Source organism: Entelurus aequoreus, linkage group LG21 (genome assembly GCF_033978785.1).
Source record: "Entelurus aequoreus isolate RoL-2023_Sb linkage group LG21, RoL_Eaeq_v1.1, whole genome shotgun sequence".
In the NCBI taxonomy this organism is placed as follows: Eukaryota; Metazoa; Chordata; class Actinopteri; order Syngnathiformes; family Syngnathidae; genus Entelurus; species Entelurus aequoreus.
The window spans coordinates 1,622,283-1,635,193 of NC_084751.1; the positions used below are offsets into that span (position 1 = coordinate 1,622,283).

The following is a 12,911-nucleotide window of genomic DNA, read 5'->3' on the forward strand; positions in this document are numbered from 1 at the left end:
AAAAGCGCCCACGAACCATAATTAGTGGTTTATGGAAAAGATAAGTGATAAAATATAAGCAAGAAAAGTTGAGAATAATACCAAAAATTAAGTAAAATGAAGGAAGTCAAAGGAGCTACTGTGATGTGCGCATCAAAGAAAAAAGAAAAAATTAAACATATATTATTAAGCAGTAAACGTTTTGCTCTTAGTAGGACCTTTAAAAGGTATTTGGCTTTACAAGTACCACCGTTTTTTCTAGCTTGCAATGTGGTTTGCACGTGCAGGTAAATTGGCTTGTGATAGATGAGGTAAGTTAAACAAGGAACACTTCTATTCAATTTCAGCACACTTTTGGTTCATTCATTTGTATTTTTACAATCATATCTTATGTACTCTATTTATTTCTAGTTAGTATAATAATGATTAAAAATATTTTTTGAGTACCACTAGATGGAGCCTGTGTACCAATAGTGGTACTCCCACACCAGTGGTGGCCCCTCTTTTCTAGTAGGGTTGCACACTGACAAATCAAATTATATTTGTATATATTTCCTTACAAAAAGGCTTTGAAAAAGTTTTTTTCCACTTTGGGTCTTTTTGCTTCATTTTTTTCCAGTTTTTGCTGATAAAAAACTTCTACTATGTGTCTGTTGTAAATTTAAAAAAAAAAAAAATAAAATAGGCATGTTCCGCAAATGGTCCTGTCACTGCCTGATTCTCTAAATGCCTGATCAAGGTAAAGGTCACAATAGTTGTGCAGACATTTGTAATTCAGCGTCAAGACAGAATGAAGCAAGCAAGCACAAATCATATAAAACATAAAAACATTTTTAAAAAATCCACAAACGATCACCAGTATACAAGCACACTGTAGAACAATAAAATATAATACATAATAAACCACTAAAATCATTGCGATTAAAGTGCTCTGGCATAATAAACCAATACAATCCTTGTGATTAAATGCTCTGGCATAATAAACTAAAACAAAAAAAAAATCACCTTTTGACAGCCTTATTTAAGCGTGGGATGGCAGCAGGTGCAAAAGTATTCCTATATCGTTTAGTCCTACAAAAAGGAACAATGAGCTGTAATTCACTGCGTAAAGGTGAATAGTCGAGCTCGCCTGTGTGGCATAGATGTCAGATAGGTTGAGTTGCGGCTCACCTATAAGCTTACTAGCCCACTTTACAATTTGGTTTAGTGCGCACTCGTTTCTCAAGGACAAACTACCAAACCATGACACCAGGGAGAAGGACAGAATGGATTCAATATATGCCCGATAAAAAGGTGACAACATGGTTCTATCTATGTGGAGACGTGACACTTTCCTCAGGCAATGAAGACAGTAGTGTCCCTTTTTTCGCAGTTCATCTCGAAGGTCAGCTTGATTGACGCATTTGCAACAACTTCCTGCCACGCTGCCACAGTTTAGGTCTTTGAGTCATTAAAAATATTTTTTAAAATACCAACGTACACTACCGTTCAAAAGTTTGGGGTCACCCAAACAATTTTGTGGAATAGCCTTCATTTCTAAGAACAAGAATAGACTGTCGAGTTTCAGATGAGATGATGAAAGTTCTCTTTTTCTGGCCATTTTGAGCGTTTATTTGACCCCACAAATGTGATGCTCCACAAACTCAATCTGCTCAAAGGAAGGTCAGTTTTGTAGCTTCTGTAACGAGCTAAACTGTTTTCAGATGTGTGAACATGATTGCACAAGGGTTTTCTAACCATCAATTAGCCTTCTGAGCCAATGAGCAAACACATTGTACCATTAGAACACTGGAGTGATAGTTGCTGGAAATGGGCCTCTATACACCTATGTAGATATTGCACCAAAAAGCAGACATTTGCAGCTAGAATAGTCATTTACCACATTAGCAATGTATAGAGTGTATTTCTTTAAAGTTAAGACTAGTTTAAAGTTATCTTCATTGAAAAGTACAGTGCTTTTCCTTAAAAAATAAGGACATTTCAATGTGACCCCAAACTTTTGAACGGTAGTGTGTGTGCATTGAAAGTATTTGGATGGCTAAAATCATAGCTGAAAAATAGAGTAGGCCTACTTCAAAAGCAATATGCTGCTAGGTATTTATCTCATTATGTGAATTACAATTATGCATTTGTGAGATATGTTTATTGCTATTTCTGTATTTGTTTTTGTTACAGCTTGAGCACAGGAAGTGAACAACAAATGTGTTAGCAATCGCTATGAAACGGAAGAGGGCTGGGATTACAGTAAATAAACTCTGAATCTTCCTACTTCTTTTGTACTGAGGCATTGGACATTTTTGATGCGGTATTGTAACTATGGATGTTCGAGATAAACTAATAACAAAGCTATGATACAAAAAGGCAGCTTCAAGTTTGAATAATGAACAATGCGGATTTATAAGCGTTATTTTAAAGTGTCATTGTTTATTATTTCAGGTTATGAGTACTGTGGCGAACCTTAAAGGGGTCATATTATGTTTTTTTCTACATTTAAAACACTTCCTTGTGGTCTACATCAGTGTTTTTCAGCCACTGTGTGGGAAATTACGCAACTTCACGTAATTGGTCCAAAAAATCTTTTTTGCAAATCAATAATTATAATCTGCAAATAATGTGCCGTTGCTTAGTGTATGTGCTGTGTAGAACTGGGCAAGGTAACCATGTAATACTCCATGTCAGTAGGTGGCAGCAGGTAGTTAATTGCTTTGTAAAAGTCGGAATGTGTCGGGTGAGACGAGGATGGTTTGTTGTGATCCCAATATGCAGACCACAGCGGGAGGCAGCGTGCAGGTAAAAAGGTATGTAATGCTTAAACCAAAAATGAACAAAAGGGAAAGGAAAAGGCAATGGCTATGCAAAGCGAAAGTCAAACTGAACTGGCTACAAAGTAAACAGAAAAAAATGCTGGACGACAGCAAAAACTTACGGCGTCCAAAAAGTACATCCGTACATGACATGACAATCAACAATGTCCACACAAAGAAGGATAGCAACAACTAAATAGTCTTGCTTGCTAACACAAAGCAGGTGCGGGGAATAGCGCTCAAAGGAAGACATGGAACTGCTACAGGAAAACGCCAACAAAACAGGAAGGGCCACCAAAATAACAGCGCAAGACAAGAACTAAAGCACTAGGAAAACACAAACAAACTCAAAATAAGGCACGACGACCTGGTGGAGTTTCATTTTTTAACGTTTTCTGCTGGTGGTGTGCCTCCGTATTTTTTTTATGAAAAAAAATGTGCCTTGCCCCAAAAAAGGTTGACAAACACTGATCTACATAACATGTAATGCTGGGTCTTTGGTCAAAATGTTGCATAGATTAAGTTTTACGGATCATCTCCAAGCCGCTTTCTGACAGTCGCTTCAGGATGCGCCGTTTATTTACATGCCTCCACTTGGACTGCGTCTTCTCCCCGTCAGCCATGTTGTAGTTTTTATCGCTTCTCTATGGAGTCTACTGATGAATAAAAGTTCAAACTACACGCTACTTTGTATTAGAAATGGCAACAGCGGAGGACGCATGTGCATGTATGAGCCAGTCTGCCCCACAACAAGAGCATAGAGAAAAAGAAGGAATTTATTGACTACAACATCCGATGACAATGGCGGACTCGTGCAAAGCTCTACGGGTAAATCTCTACCATATATGGAGATATGCTTTGACGTCACAATTTGGCACCATTCTTTGTATGGTAAGGTGCTTCATTTAAAATGTTACCCCGAACATATTCCTAGCTACGTCATGCTTTGTCACTGATTCCCATACGAAGACGGAGTCCTTCTTAACTTTTCAGTGCCTCTCATGGTGCGCATCACTAGTATTTGCAATGCAAAACAGAGGTTTTAGGGATCAATTCCATGCTGAAATTAAAGTTTTTAAACCTATGTTTTAAGGATGTTAACATTGTTTAATACGCTAAACTACAGCATAGTGATAACAAAAGTGGACTGTTCATTGTGTTGCTCAAGGTAATAGTATTCATATGGTGCTGGGATACCCATGATTTCAGCCCTTCAAAGCTCCTGTTGGACCAAAATTTTACCTCTGTATTTCTCAAATACAAGTTACGGCCCTGGGTGAGAAACGTTGGTTTTGCATAATAGGTTCCCTTTAACATGCTTATATTTAGGAAAAATTGCCATCAAGTAGGAAACAGAAGTTGCTGAATTTGGCGCATGCGCTAACCGGGGTGTCAAACTCATTTTAGCTCAATGGCCACATGGAGGAAAATCTATTCCCACGCAGGCCGGACCGGTAAAATCATGGCATAATAACTTAAAAATAAAGACAACTTCAGATTATTTTCTTTATCTCACTTTAGCCAAAAATAGAACAAGCACATTTTGAAAATGTCCATACTACAAATAATCCTCTGGGCAAAACACTTGACGTGAATTGAAAACTCGGAGGAAAAAAATGGTGCAGTTTTTAAAACACCGTGAAGAACACAATGAACTTAGACTCTGTCTGTGTTTTTACAAAGCCATTGAACTTTAAGCACTTCCTGTTTAGCATTCTAACGTTGGCAGTTTATTAAAAATGTTTGGAAAAGCAACCGATTGTTTCCGCACACCGCCGCATTGGTGAAATCCGCATACTGCCACAACACATTCATTTATCATCATTCAAATATTACAATTATAATTAAAGGCCTACTGAAAGCCACTACTACCGACCACGCAGTCTGAGAGTTTATACATCAATGATGAAATCTTAACATTGCAACACATGCCAATACGGCCGGGTTAACTTATAAAGTGACATTTTAAATTTCCCGCTAAACTCCCGGTTGGAAACGTCTATGTATGATGACGTATGCGCGTGACGTCACGACGGCACCTAAGTATTCGTACCCAATGTGTCACCATACAAACTGCTCTGTTTTCATCGAACAATTCCACAGTATTCTGGACATCTGTGTTGGTGAATCTTTTGCAGTTTGCTTAATGAACAATGGAGATTGCAAAGAAGAAAGTTGTAGGTGGGATCGGTGTATTAGCGGCTGGCTGCAGCAACACAACAAAGAGGACTTACTTGGATAGCAGACATCTGTGATCGGGTGAAGTCCTTCGTCGCGCCGTCGATCGCTGGAACGCAGGTGAGCACGGGTGTTGATGAGCAGAGGAGGGCTGGCTGGCGTAGGTGGAGAGCTAATGTTTTTATCATAGCTCTGTGAGGTCCGGGTTGCTATGTTAGCTTCAGCGTCGTTAGCAACAGCATTGTTAAGCTTTGCCAGGCTGAGAATTATTAACCGTGTAGTTACATGTCCACGGTTTAATAGTATTGTTGATCTTCTGTCTATCCTTCCAGTCAGGGATTTATTTATTTTGTTTCTATCTGCATTTGAGCCAGATGCTATCACGTTAGCTCAGTAGCTAAAGAGCTTCGCCGATGTATTGTCGTGGAGATAAAAGGCACTGAATGTCCATTTCGCGTTCTCGACTCTCATTTTCAAGAGGATATAGTATCCGAGGTGGTTTAAAATACAAATCCGTGATCCACAATAGAAAAAGGAGTGTGGAATCCAATGAGACCTTGGACCTAAGTTACGGTCAGAGCGAAAAAAGATACACCCTGCACTGCCTCTCTAGTCCTTCACTCTAATGTTCCTCATCCACAAATCTTTCATCCTCGCTCAAATTAATGGGGTAATCGTCGCTTTCTCGGTCCGAATCTCTCTCGCTCCATTGCAAACAACGGGGAATTGTGAGGAATCCTTCCTCCTGGGACGTCACGCTACTTCCGGTATAGGTAAGGCTTTTTTTTAATCAGCGACCAAAAGTTGCGAACTTTATCGTCGTTGTTCTGTACTAAATCCTTTCAGCAAAAATATGGCGATATCGCGAAATGATCAAGTATGACACATAGAATGGATCTGCTATCCCCGTTTAAATGAAAACATTTCATTTCAGTAGGCCTTTAAACATGGTGTCAGTTATCAAAACGACACCATAGCTTTGTGATGTGGCTTTTGTGAACAGAGCTTAACAGGCTTAAGAACTTAAGACCTCATTTTAATTCTTCCACATTCTGTAGCCTTTGTTCCGTGTCCATATGTTTGTCTTTGATTTTCTTAGATGTTTCATAGTGCCTTTTTAGATTATATTATTTCAATACAGCCATACTTTCTCCACACAGAAGACACACAGGTTTGCCTCCCACCTGGCTTGAAAACCCCCAGTTCTCACCGTCCACCTTCCGTTTAGCCATTTTTGGTGAGGGTGGGTTGCTGAAAGTTGACATGTGCCCTGAATGCAGATGAATAATGAAGCCGAGGCCCACTTGCGGTGCTGTAGTGAGTTCACGGGTTACCGTTGCATTGTGGGTAATGGAGTATTGTTGCGTGCAAAACAGCAGCAGGCGGCTGTGGCCCGTGGGCCGGTTCTAATACTAATCAAATATCATCCCGCCTGTTGTTTCATCCTGGACAATATTCACGGCAAATTTGTGCTTTGTTTTAAAGATGTGCGATTTTGGATTTACACAAAAATTTGAAAAGCAATTTTACCTTTGCAACCTCATTATACTATTGGCTAAGTTTTATATTCACAAATGTAAGTTTCTCAGAACCCGACCTGTTTTTTGTGCCTTTAAAAAATAATTAGAACTCCACTTTAATACGCTCTCTACCTCTAGCACCCAAAAAGCTGTGAAAACTATGATGCTGTGTTCCAAATTTGGATTATTTACGGAACTTTTTGTTACATATATATATTTTGCATTCTATTTTAGTTACTTTATCGAGTTTACAACCCCCTGGCGCTGTTTTGTACTATTTCTGTACTTGTTTTGATTATGTGTTTAGAGTGTCCGCCCTGAGATCGGTAGGTCGTGAGTTCAAACCCCGGCCGAGCCATACCAAAGACTATAAAAATGGGACCCGTTACCTCCCTGCCTGGCACTAAGCATCAAGGGTTGGAAACGGGGGTTAAATCACCAAAATGATTCCCAAGCAAGGCCACCACTGCTGCTCACTGCTCCCCTCACCTCCCAGGAGGTGGAACAAATGCAGAGAGTAATTTCACCACACCTAGTGTGTGTGTGACAATCATTGGTACTTTAACTTTAACTTTAGGTAGAAGGTAAGTCATCGGCGGTCACTCGAACGAGTATGACGATCCTCCTGGTAGGGGGGTATCCCTTTATGGAGGATGCCTTTGCGTGACTTTGTTTAACGTGGGGAGACTGGTGCACAGACAGTCACCCTACGATCCTTGACAGATCCGTGTCAAGGTCCAGTGGCATGGAGTCCAAGACGATTGGGGACCCTTTTCTGCTGCAGCCTTCATCCGCCATCCCAGTCGTTGTGACGCTCCATAGGGTTAGCAATCATCCTCCGCCTGTTCCACCGTTGAGGTCTTGGGTTGTTATTTCCCCATAACTGGGCCCACATGGATGTGGAGGTGCCTTCTTCCGCCATCGCAGCCGTTGTGGTAGTTCTTACATCTACCGTCTTCCGCCTGCTCCGCCGTTGAGGTCTTCACCGTATCCCTGGCTAGGGGGCAGTCAGGTACTAGGCCTTTGCCAAGGGTCACCTGGGGTAACAGTAGTAAAGGGGTTAACCTCCTAGTGCCCCAAGATCCCCTTAGAGGGGCCTCAACTGCCGGATGCACTTTAACGTCATGCCCAGGACGAAGGTAAGTAGGATGAAGGAAAGTAGGTGTAAGGAAAGAAGGTTGGCAGGATGAAGGACGGGAGGTAGGTGGTTAAGATAGAATGTAAGTAGGATGAAGGACGGTGGGTGGTATGGAAGGAAGGTCGGAAGGAAGAAAGAAGGAAGGTGAATGGTTAAGACAAAAGGTAGGTAGGATCAAAGGAAGGTTGGAAGGATGAAGGGATGGTAGGTATGATGTAGGATGGAAAGTAGGTAGGAAGAAAAGATAGAAGGTGAATGGTTAAGACAAAAGGTAGGTAGGATCAAAGGAAGGTTGGAAGGACGAAGGGATGGTAGGTAGGATGTAGGATGGAAAGTAGGTAGGAAGAAAAGATAGAAGGTAGGATTGATTGATTGATTGATTGAGACTTTTATTAGTAGGTTGCACAGTGAAGTACATATTCCGTACAATTGACCACTAAATGGTAACACCCGAATAAGTTTTTCAACTTGTTTAAGTCGGGGTCCACTTAAATTGATTCATGATACAGATATATACTATCATATATACTATCATCATAATACAGTCATCACACAAGATAATCACATTGAATTATTTACATTATTTACAATCAGGGGTGTGGAGGGGGATGTGGGGGGTAGGATATGGACAGCAAGTAGTGGACATATAGAGAGAGAAAGAGAAAGAGAGCGAGAGAGAGAGAGATCAGAAGGCATAAGAAAAAGTATCTGCATTTGATTGTTTACATTTGATGATTAGCAATCCGGGGAGGGTGTTAGTTTAGGGTTGTAGCTGCCTGGAGGTGAACTTTTAGTGCGGTTTTGAAGGAGGATAGAGATGCCCTTTCTTTTATACCTGTTGGGAGCGCATTCCACATTGATGTGGCCTAGAAAGAGAATGAGTTAAGACCTTTGTTAGTTCGGAATCTGGGTTTAACGTGGTTAGTGGAGCTCCCCCTGGTGTTGTGGTTATGGCGGTCATTTACGTTAAGGAAGTAGTTTGACATGTACTTAGGATGAAGGAAGAAAGAGAGGTAGGTGATATGGATGGAAGTTTGGTAGGATGGAAGGAAAGAATGTGGACGTTAGGACATAAGGTAAGTAGGATGACGGAAGGTAGGTTGTATGGAAGGAACGTAGGTGCTATGGTAGGAAGCAAGCAAGGTAGGTGGTATGGAAAGAAGGTTGGCATGATGAAGGAAGAAAGATAGGTAGTTAGGATAGAAGGTAGGTAGGATGAAGGAAGGTAGGTAGAAGGTAAGTAGGATGGAGGAAAGTAGGTGGTATGGAAGAAAAGAAGATAGGTGTATGGAAATAAGGTTGGCAGGATGAAGGAAGGGAGGTAGAAGGTAAGTAGGATGAAGGAAAGTAGGTGTATGGAAAGAAGGTTGGCAGGATGAAGGAAGGTAGGTAGAAGGTAAGTAGGATGAAGGAAAGTAGGTGGTATGGAAGAAAAGAAGATAGGTGCATGGAAAGAAGGTTGGCAGGATGAAGGAAGAAAGATAGGTAGTTAGGATGAAAGGTAGGTAGGATGAAAGAAGGTAGGTAGAAAGTAAGTAGGATGGAGGAAAGTAGGTTGTATGGAAGGAAAGAAGATAGGTGTAAGGCAGGGGTCGGCAACCTTTACCACTCAAAGAGCCATTTTGGCAAGTTTCACAAATTAAAGAAAGTGATGGGAGCCACAAAAAAAAATTTACAATTTAAAATGAAAAACACTGCATACAGAGCTTAAATGCTTTGTGCTATATTAACCAGGGGTCTCCGACACACGCACTGGCACACACTTTAATGTGGACATTTGATGTTGGTGCAGCCTGCGAGTTTTGAATGAATGGCGCTTGATAGCGTCATACTTGCCAGTCCTCTCATTTTTCCCGGGAGACTCCCGAATATCAGAGCGTGATGACACTGCATTTGGCGCCCTCTACAGTCTGCTCTAACAGTGTACCTGCTTGACCACACGTAAGTGACAGCAAGGCGTACCACCTCAGCAACCACACATCTTACACTGACGGTACCAATACCCAGAATCCCATGCAGCACTAACGCTTCCGTACTAGGTCAGCAGCCATACATCTTACACTGACGGTACCAATACACATCTTACACTGACGGTACCAATACCCAGAATCCCATGCAGCACTAACTCTTCCGCTCAACCAACGCAAGGAGAGGGGGGGGGGGTTTGATGTGTGGGGGGGTTGTGGTAGCGGGGGTGTATAATCTAGATGGGAAGAGTTAGGGCTGCATGGGATTCTGGGTAATGGTTGTGTTGTGTTTATGTTGTGTTACAGTGCAGATGTTCTCCAGAAATGTGTTTTTCATTCTTTTTTGGTGTGGGTTCACAGTGTGGCGCATATTTGTAACGTACCAATGTTAAAGTTGTTTGATACGGCTACCGTCAGTGTAAGCTGTGTGGCTGATGAGTAAGTATGCTTTGCTGTCTCCTGTGTGTGCAAGTAATAACAACATGCAACATGTAGCTGGACTAGCATGCTGTATGTAAATGCTACAGAGGACAATTACTGCAGTGCAATTAGGGCACGCCCTTTATTTAGTATTTATAGTCCAAATAGGATTATTTTTTCCCTGGGAGTTATCTATGAGAGACACTGAGATCCATAAGTCTCCTTGGAAAATCGGGGGGGTCGGCAGGTATGTAGCTGAGCCGCATCAGAGTGGTCAAAGAGCCGCATGCGGCTCCGGAGCCGCGGGTTGCCGACCCCTGGTGTAAGGAAATAAGGTTGGCAGGCTGAAGGAAGGGAGGTATAGGTGGTTAAGATAGAATGTAGTAGGATGGAGGACGGTGGGTGGTTTGGAAGGAAGGTTGGTAGGAAGAAGAAAGGAAGGAAGGTGAATGGTGAAGAGAAAAGGTAGGTAGGATTGAAGTCACCAAAATAATTCCCGGGCGCAGCCACCGCTGCTGCTCACCTCCCAAGGGGTGAGGGTGATGGGTCAAATGCAGAGGATTATTTCACCCCACCTAGTGGGTGTGTGAATATCAGTGGTACTTTAACTTAATTATTATTTCTTGATTGTATGTAAATGTTGCATATTATAAATAAAGGTTTATAAAATAAAAATAAAAACAATTTTAAACTAAAATAAATTGGCTAATACCAATTGATTACTATTCGTATTGGAAATTATAATGTGTCACAGACAAATAAAAAAAAAGTGTTTTTAATATTCAGGAGTAGTTAGTGTTAGTTATTTGTGGCTACTTTTGGCTCCTTTCACAGTTGTATTAGCTGCTCCCTAGAGCTAGCATGGGATTTAGCTAGCAGAAGTCCCCAAAAACAACAATGGCGGCGTCATTAACACGCTCTAAAGGGACGGGGGCGGACTCACCTATTCAGCCGTAAAACAAGCCTAAGCCTGTCGCTGTAGCCTGGGGCCACTCACCTCTCTCTCTCGCTCTCTCTCGCTCTCGCTGCTGTGAGCCCTCCTACCGGCATGCGTGCATGCGGAAGTCCCAGTTCCGCTCAGGCAGGCGCTCACTCAGTCCGGAGCTGAGAACCGACAGACTCCTCGTCTCTCTCCCCCCCCACATTCGAGCACCGGCAGATAGCGGCTTCGCAAGGCAAGGTAAGCCCGGGACAGTGCACTCTTCTCGGGGAGATGCGTACGCTCTCGTCGCCTTGCTGGTGCTTTACGCGCGACTTTAAAACAACATGCTGCCTTGACGCAATATTAATGTCACGCTTGAGTTCTAGCTCAGTTTTACGAAGAAACTTTATGAAAAGTTCCAAGTTTTAGTCAGCTTTTTACTTGTTTACTGTAAGACTAATGCTGAAGTGGTGCAAACAAGTAAACAGACTTAATTATGACTTTCTCATGACTCCTATACGTGGGGTGTGGCTACATGTGTCTGGCAAGTACACATAATTGGGCTCCAATTTACATTTGACTTGATTAGAATGTGTTTTTAAGGCTATATGCCAGAGTAAATTCTCCCCACACACTAATCATTGATATCTTAGACTTAGACAAACTTTAATGATCCACAAGGGAAATTGTTCTATCTGTAGATATCTGTAGACCAGTGTTTTTCAACCACTGTGTGCGGTGAGATACAGTCTAGTGCAGGGGTCACCAACCTTTTTGAAAGCAAGAGCTACTTCTTGGGTAGTGATTAATGCGAAGGGCTACCAGTTTGATACACACTTCAATAAATTGCCAGAAATAGCCAATTTGCTCAATTGACCTTTAACTCTATGTTATTATTAATAATTAATGATATTTACACTTAATTGAACGGTTTAAAAGAGGAGAAAACACGAAAAAAATGACAATTAAATTTTGAAACATAGTTTATTTTCAATTTCGACTCTTTAAAATTCAAAATTCAACCGAAAAAAAGAAGAGAAAAACTAGCTAATTCGAATCTTTTTATGGAACATCATTAGTAATTTTTCCTGATTAAGATTAATTTTAGAATTTTGATGACATGTTTTAAATAGGTTAAAATCCAATCTACACTTTGTTAGAATATATAACAAATTGGACCAAGCTATATTTCTAACAAAGACAAATCATTATTTCTTCTAGATTTTCCAGATCAAAAATTTTAAAAGAAATTCAAAAGACTTTGAAATAAGATTTAAATGTGATTCTACAGATTTTCTAGATTTGCCAGAATAATTTTTTTGAATTTTAATCATAATAAGTTTGAAGAAATATTTCACAAATATTCTTCGTCGAAAAAACAGAAGCTAAAATGAAGAATTAAATTAAAATTTATTTATTATTCTTTACAATAAAAAAATAAATTTACTTGAACATTGATTTAAATTGTCAGGAAAGAAGAGGAAGGAATTTAAAAAAGTAAAAAGGTTGTATTTTTTCTCTAAAATTGTCTTTCTGAAAGTTATAAGAAGCAAAGTAAAAAAATTAATGAATTTATTTAAACAAGTGAAGACCAAGTCTTTAAAATATTTTCTTGGATTTTCAAATTCTATTTGAGTTTTGTCTCTCTTAGAATCAAAAATGTCGAGCAAAGCGAGACCAGCTTGCTAGTAAATAAATACAATTTAAAAAAATAGAGGCAGCTCACTGGTAAGTGCTGCTATTTGAGCTATTTTTAGAACAGGCCAGCGGGCTACTAATCTGGTCCTTATGGGCTACCTGGTGCCCGCGGGCACCGCGTTGGTGACCCCTGGTCTAGTGTGCCTTGGGAAAATATGTCATTTCACCTATTTCACCCATAGGGGATAGCGTGGTGCGGTTGGGAGAGTGGCCGTGCCAGCAACCTGAGGGTTCCTGGTTCGATCCCCAACTTCTACCAACCTAGTCACGTCCGTAGTGTCCTCG

At 40.8% G+C, this 12,911-nt stretch overlaps 1 protein-coding gene across 4 annotated transcripts in view; it reads left to right on the top strand.

Annotated features, from left to right (window-relative positions):
* The first annotated feature begins 10,441 nt into the window (after positions 1 to 10,441).
* pdlim5b (PDZ and LIM domain 5b) overlaps positions 10,442 to 12,911 on the top strand; it is a 131,712-nt gene continuing 129,242 nt past the window's right edge. The window contains exon 1 of one of the 4 annotated variants that reach the window (XM_062032182.1): positions 10,442 to 10,471. The gene's annotated coding sequence lies outside the window, so the exon portion shown is untranslated. Of the gene's footprint in view, positions 10,472 to 10,953; positions 11,187 to 12,911 lie in introns of those variants that run through there. The other 3 variants (XM_062032184.1, XM_062032180.1, XM_062032181.1) reach the window with 3 other exon arrangements.